This window comes from Mus pahari, chromosome 12, assembly GCF_900095145.1.
Source record: "Mus pahari chromosome 12, PAHARI_EIJ_v1.1, whole genome shotgun sequence".
Taxonomy (NCBI): domain Eukaryota; kingdom Metazoa; phylum Chordata; class Mammalia; order Rodentia; family Muridae; genus Mus; species Mus pahari.
In genome coordinates this window covers 32,414,029-32,422,206 of record NC_034601.1, presented here as the reverse complement: position 1 = coordinate 32,422,206, position 8,178 = coordinate 32,414,029, and positions in this window count along the sequence as shown.

The window sequence follows — 8,178 nt, the reverse complement described above, 5'->3', positions numbered from 1 at the left end:
TCTTCAATCTTAACTTACGATCTTGCTTCCTTTTTTTTTTTTTAAACTAAGAGAACAGAAACAATATTTAAAGAACTCTCAAAGCAACACAACCTTCTATTCCTTCCCTAGTACATCAGTGTCCATATATTCTGTCTTTCCCCTGTTGTTACAGATAAACTCTACACTCTTTAAAAAGGTAAGGCTGTCACCTTGGATCTGGGTGTGCTCTCCTCTTGTGCTCAAGGTTGTCTTCTAACTATTCTTTCCAGCGTCACACATCATTAATTCTCCTGTTTCTGGTGGATTTTTCCTCAAAAAAAAAAAAATCAAAAAACCAACTAACCACCTATTTTTTAATTATCTGCCTTAAAAAAACATCAAATTGCCGGGTGGTGGTGGCGCACGCCTTTAATCGCAGCACTTGGGAGGCAGAGGCAGGTGAATTTCTGAGTTCGAGGCCAGCCTGGTCTACAAGGTGAGTTCCAGGACAGCCAGGGCTATACAGAGAAACCCCCTGTCTTGGGAAAAAAAGCCCACCAAATTAACACCACCTCCCTTCTTTTGCTCTTACTTCCCCTTCAGCTCATAAGCCATTTCTTTTTATGTAAAATTTCTCAGGATATGCAATGTTATATAATATAGCAAAACTGTAAAACATATCAAGGTATCATTTCTTCCCATTTTATAGATTTGCTCTTCAGTCTTCTCTTCTTGGTATTTCTTGAACATATTCTCAATTAGCTTTTATCCTATCTACTGCAATTGCTTTTGTAAATGTAAGCCATGACTCTCTGTCCTAGTCTTTTTAGACTTTCAGCAACATTTGACACAGCCACACACTATCTCCCTTCACAGTAACACTGTTCTTCAACTACCTCAGTAACTGCTCTTTTTTTTTATTAATTTTTGGTCATTACTCAGTTTATTTGAGAGTCACTTAGACCAAGTTTTGAAGATTTTTGTCTCTGTCTGTATCCCTTCTTACTCTTTTTTCCTCCCCTGTTTTATCTTCCTCCTGTCTCTGTCCACTCCTCCCCAATCTTTCTTGTGCTAAGAATCAAACCCAGAACCTTGTACATGTTAGGTAAAGTGCTTCATCACTGATATACCTCTCCAGCCCACCTCTTCTCTTCTATTTTTACCTTGGTGGCCTTATCCAATATCATTACTTTAAATACCATCTAAATGCCAGTGACTCACAAATTTATATACTTGCAACATTTATAGCTCAGACATCTCTGCCTTGAATACCTGACTTAAATGCCTAACTGCTAGCTGACGGTTATCAAAATATTAATTACCAAAATGATGTCCTGACCAACTCCTCCAAAACTCTCTTTGTCTTCCAAAGTCTTTCCTTGATCAACTCATGATAGCTTCATTCCTATTCATTGCTTATGTTTTAATTGATCATATACTTAATAGTTATTCACACTAGTACTTTTTCCAATCACCACTAGTCCTATTATTCAAGTAAGAGGTTTTCCACTGAATGGCAGTTATAATGAAGAAGGTGATCTTCACATTTCTAGGAACCACAATTTTAAATGGGTACAGGTATCCATAAAGCACTAATAGAAAACTGTCCTGTTGGACTTGATGCCAGGTGTCTTTAATCTCAGCAGTTGGGAAGCTGAGGCAGGTGAATCTCTGAGTTTGAGATCAGCTGGGTCTACATAAGGAGTTCCAGGTCACCAAGGCTACATACTGAGACCCTGTTTCAAAAAGGATACAAAGAAGGAAGTGTCTGAGATGTGGAGAAAACAAAGCCATGTTTTACAAGGAAGCACTACAGAAGTTAGGGTACAGTTAACATAGAAAAAAAAAAGTCCAAAACTATGTCTGCTGTGTTGTTTGTGCTCTTAGAGGCTGAAGAAGACTGAAGCACTTGGATTATCTGTTTTCGACAAGCCATTAGAAATACCACAATATTTTCTTCTGTAATGAACTAATTTGATATTTGGGTGATAGAACATAATAGTGTAAGACTTTTAGTTTTTAATATCTTGTGTTGGTTAGTTTTTATCAACCTGACACAAACTAGAGTCACCTGGGAAGAGGAACTCTTAATTAGGAATTGCTTCTATTAAATTGGCCTGTGGGAATGTCTGTGGGGGCAGTTTCTTAATTGCTAATTGAAGTAAGAGAGCACAACCCACTGTGGGAAGTGCCATCCCTAGGCAGGTGGGCATGAGCTACATAAGAAAACTAGCTGAGTAAACCAGAGAAAGAGAATTAGCAATGTTTCTTTGTGGTTCCTGTTTCAAGATCCTGCTTTGGGTTCCTACTGTGGCTCCACTTGATGTTGGACTAAACTTGTAAGCCAAATAAATCCTTTCCCCACTTTGTTAGTTTTGGTGAGCAACAGAAACACAAACTAGGACTTATATAATATATATGTTCAAAAAGGGAGAGAAACAGAACTTTGAGATGTTTTACAGTTTTATTGTATTGCCTAATGTGTACATCTAGAGAATTTCTACATCAGGGTTCCTTTTGCAATATCTCTACCAGAGTGTAGGGGAGACCCATCCTTGAGTATGCTAAAACCAAAAAGTCACTTGGATAATATCACCTCTCATATGAGAAGATGGGAAAGCATGAAATGAATAGATAGTGGTAACTGCAAAGAACCAGACTTTAGAGGGAGCTTTTTTTTTCAGCCAAACTCTTAAGACAAGAGACTTCTCTTCTAGTCACAGGAGTGTAGGAGTTTAAGAAGATCATTCCCCCAAGGACTAAAAAACAAATGGGAGTTATGTGTGATGCCTGTCATCTATATTTCTAAGCACACATGCTTTCCAAAAGTAATCTATTTTTTTTTCATAGCTTCATCTAACAATTCCTCAGAAATTTTCTTTTAGAACCACTGGGTAAAGGCAGTAGCGTGATAGGTTTTTGACTTTTATGAAAACAGTTTTATCAATTAGGGTGTTACTGCTAGAATAGCAGCTCCTCATCTTGATAGCCTTGGGGTTCATTTTGGAAGGCTCAAAAATTCTGAGTTGTGGATTCAACCTCTAGTGATTCAGACTTGTTTCATCAGTGCTGTAGCCTGAGAATGTATGTTTTTTTAAAAACTGATTTATCTTATTTTATTTACATGTATGAATATTTTGCCTGAATATGTTTATGTACCACATGATTTCCTGACGCCTGTTAGGCCAGAAGAGGGTGTTGAATGCCCTGAAACCGAAGCTACTGATAGATTTTGTGAGCAACCATGCAGGTTTTGGAAATTGAATCCCAGGTCTTCTGTAAGAGCAACAAGTTCTCTGAACCTCAGAGCCATTAGAGCCATTTCTCCAGCCCTGACATTTGTTTTCTTAAAACTCCACTAATGTCCTCTTTTGCAGTCAAGATCCCAAAAACTCCTCTCCAGAGATATTTTATACCTTTTCCCATTGGTAAAGAATGATGGAAAATGGGAAACAAGACCAGTGTTCAACTATGTAGCAACAGGATGGAGTCAATGTTGATGAGATTATTTAAAAATTGAATAGCTAAGTGAAGTAGATGGCTTATCTTTCCCAGTCTTGTAATCCTATCATTTTGTGTCTACTCAACTCAATGAGAGTATACAGATTCAAAGACATATACACAAGGACACAAATTCCATTAACTTATATGAGTCAAGGTGATTTTGCTAATCACGTTGCATTTCTGCTTTCTGTTGCTTTGGATGGGTGAATTTTTTATGTTTAATGCTTTTCAGGCACAGCTTCATTAGATTACATTGTGCACAGCATCATTGAGTCAAGATGATATTAACCTACCAGAAGGAGCTTCTGAGCCAGCTGTGAGGGCTCCCTAACATACATTATGATGATAATAGTATACATGAATATGGGAGAGTAGGTGGTAGGGGAGAGAAATTTAAATCAAATTAAAAAATGTGAAAGAGACAGCAACAACTGGGAAATGAACACTAGTTGCTACCAGGCTCCAGTATTTTTCTTTTTTCAAGGTCAAGCTGGCAATTTTTCACAACTCCTACCCACAAATGCCCTTTCTGATTGATTGGTTCTTATAGCTAGAAGCTCTCCTTACACCCAGGAGGCAAGCTTGCTTTTTTATCATATTAAAAAAAAAAAATCTAAAGGCCAAAGTGAAAAGAATACTTGGCTTCTGTTTATTTTTATCTGGAAAAAAATCAGAACAAACATGTGAATTCTAAAGCAGTTAATCTTCATCTTAATCCAGGATTTGAAAATTTAAATTATTTTAAAAAAAAGTATAATATAGTGAGGAAATAGCTAATTATACTTACAGAACTAAATGAAGCCTTATTATAAAACTGATGGATAGGAATCTTTAATTCCTATTCAATAAAGTAAACTTTCAGGTATGACAAAGAAAGAAAGCCTTCACTATATCTCCACGCTTCTTGTTGTAGATGAAAAGACATCCAATACTTGTATATAACTGTATAAGACGAATCCTTTTTTTCCTAAAGTTCAACATAAGAGTTCAGGAGACTTGAGCTAAGGACTCATGAATTTATATGTAGAGAAGTTGAGATGTTTCTACAGTTTCTTAATTATTATGATGATAAACACAGATGGACAGGGATCAAATTTATAGAAGTGGGAAAATATGAGTAGATGTCAGATGTTTGGAACAAAGACAGAGAGGTTGGTGCTGTTAGAATGGGAGGGAGGTAAACAGCTGCAGAGCTATCATTTGATTCTAAATATTAAATATTAGCTATAATCTGTTCTTAAGGTAAAATCTACAAATATCCATTTTGGGTGGTTTACTCTTGAGACACAGAATATAAATATGCTCTTTCCCCTCTAGATTCTCGAGGAGTCATCTAGAGTAGAAGATCATATAGGTTATAGAACTGACAAAACACTGATTGTCAGCCAGTGAGGCAAGGGGTCAAGAATAGGTTTGTATTTATTTGACTGGTCATCTAATCTTGGAAATGGGGATCAGAAGTAGTTCATTTTGAGGCTTTTAAAAAATTATTATTTTTGGATGTCTGAAAGACATCCAAATGGAGATACAATTGGGGAGTTGATGCTTGGAAAGAGGTTCGAATGATTGTCATCAGTTTGACGGTCATTGGTCTATAGAATGTAAAGAAAGACAAACTAGAATTAGTTCTTTACTTTCTGTAGCTGTGGAAAGAAGGACCTAGAATGGAATGGCCCGGAAAATGGGACAACTAGGAGAGTGGGGCTTTGGAGCCAAGAGAAAGGATTATGTGAGATAGAGAGATAAAGTTAACTCTTAAACACTTTTTCAGCTATTAGACATGAAGGAAACTGAAAAGCATCCATTGAATTGAAGTCTGCTGGACATTAGGAACCTCAGGAATTGCATCTGCTTCGTAGTGATGGGAACGGAAGCTAGGTTGAACTGAATTGGATAATGAAAGAGAACTGAGGAAGGCTGAGTAACTTAAACATTTGCCTGTAAAGTTAGGCAGAGAGATCAAATGGTAGTTGAAAAATACACAGGAGTTAAGACATCCTGTTTGTGTTGTTTTAAGGTGGGATGGTATTGCAATGGAAAGAATCAGAAAGGAAGGATGAGAAAGAAAAGGTTAAAAGTATAGGAAAGGGAAGGAACTAATGTGTATAAATAGGATGAGGTCTTGAACATATGGGTTGGACAGGAGAAAAGTGCTTCTTTGGTTGACAAAGGTATGGAAGGCAGATGAGTTACCAGAGAAGAACAATGGGGCATGGTGTTGCTAGTATTGTCCTGAAGGTCGGATGGAAGAAAGATGAGGACATTCTCATTAAATGGCTTCCATTTTCGGCTGACAGTTGAATATGCTATTCCAGAGGAGAATCACAAAGGCTGGGAGAGTAGGAAGATTATTAAACAGTTGTTATAGACTATGACCTTGTTTTATTGATTATTTCATTTTACTTTGGAATCTTCAGTATTTTGTCCTCTACTTCTATTTCCTTGGTTAAAATACTATAAAATCTCAAATTCATTCACAGCTTCTCTAGCCTTTCCTTTTCTCATCTTTTCTTTTGTTACATTTGAAATAGCAACTTATAATTGTCAATTTTTGCTAAATTACATTTGCTTCTTAACTATTTTGGAGTCAGGAAAGTAATATTACTTAGTGAAGGAGATGAAAGCTGTCCTAAAGACACAAGAGGAAAATTAGCACACAGCTGTGTTGAAGAAGCTGTATCTGTATACAACCCACTTTCTCAATCTCTTCTTCATCTTGATACCCAGAAGAGAGGCATTGTATGATCCCATCATTATTCTTGTAACACTGATTTCTAGTGAGTTATTTGCATCTGTCACCCCATAGTCAGTTGCTGTTAGCTCTTCAAGTTAGCATTACTTCTTGTTTGCTTTTCCTTTCCCCCTCTTTTCCTTTTTGTTTTCATCTATCATGGTGTTGTGCCTAGTGCCAGATAGGCATGTAATAGACTCTATTGAATGAGTAAAATGTATGACTTTATTATGTCTTCAAATTCAGGCCTGAAAGTCTAGCCTGATGTCTGAGTATCCCTCCAGTACTCATTCATTTACTTATTCATTTTTTTTTTGTCTATTAAGTATTTACTGTGCACTGGACACCACTGGGGATATGCATTGACAAGCAATGCATTGACAAACAAAAACTCAGTTTTATAAATTAAATATTCTTATTCTTGGTATTTCTCCTTTTTTCTTTTTAGCTCTGTACCACCAAAAGTCAAGGCATTCATTAAAGCTGATGGACAGGAGGACAATGAGCTCTCTCTTCAGTGTTGCCTTTACTTACTGTGCCTTGTAGAATGCAGGTTTCAGTTTTAAGCTATATCCTATCTTTTTTTTTTTCAACTTTCTCCCTTTCTTGGACTTTTGAAAGCTTTGTTGACAAACAAGACTGGAGAGATGGCTCAGTGTTTAAGCCATCTCTCCAGAAGACCTGGGTTTGATTCTCAGTACCTGCATGTGGATAACAATCACCTGAAACTACAGTTCCAGAGGATTTGATGCCTTCTTCCAGCATCTGTGGGTGCTGTATGTATGTTGGTACACAGACATACATGTAGGCCAAATACCTAGACACATACAATAAAGATAAACCTCAAGAAGAAAGAGTCAGTGCACTACACATATGGCAGAATATTTTTAAACTTATAAATCAGGCACATACTCTTATAATGTTCTTTCTTGATTTTAAATTATTCTAAGATACCAAATATCTTAGTGGGACACATTTAAATCACAATTATACATCTAATGAGTAATCTTTATTAAGAACTACACAATTATATGAGGAAAAATAAGAATTCAGCCAAGACATACATTATTTAATATAATATTTGCATTATCATTTCCATCTGTTACTGAAATGATGGCATACAACTCCTTCTTTCTTTGTTTAAAGAAGTCAGTTTGCTTAAAAGTTGTTTATTCCTTCAATCTCCTACCCCCCCAGAATGTTTGGCAAGACACTAAGTTCTTCCTGTGGATTATCAAGAAATATTTTGCAATACCAGTGACTGCCAATGGTTATGTTAATCTCTTTAAGTTCTTAATTAGAAAAACAAAAGGGATCAAGAAAATGAATAAACCCAATCCCCAGTTCCAGAGTTTGAATAGAGACTTAAGTTATACACTACCTTTCTGTTCAAAACAGTATTTCCATCCATATTGAAAACTGATCAATGTGTTCAATGTATCTTTGATCTAAAAATCCATTTTCTCCTTTCTCATTTTCCTAGCAAATGTTCTTTTTTTAAAATTATTTTATTAGATATTTTCTTCATTTACATTTCAAATGCTATCCTGAATGTCCCCTATACCCTCCCCCACCCTGCTCCCCTGCCCACCCACTCCCATTTCTTGGCCCTGGCGTTCCCCTGTATGGGGCATATAAAGTTTGCAAGACCAAGGGGCATCTCTTTCAAATGATGGCTGACTAGGCCATCTTCTGCTATATATGCAGCTAGAGACATGAGCTCTGGGGGTACTGATTAGCTGATATTGTTGTTCCACCTATAGGGTTGCAGACCCCTTCTGCTCCTTGGGTAATTTCTCTAGCTCCTCCATTGGGGTCTCTGTGTTCTATCCTATAGATGACTGTGGGCATCCACTTCTATATTTGCCAGGCACTAGCATAACCTTGCAAGAGATAGCTATATCAGTGTCCTTTCAGCAAGATCTTGCTGGCATATGCAATAGTGGCTGATCATTGGATGGACCCCTGGGTGGGGCAGTCTC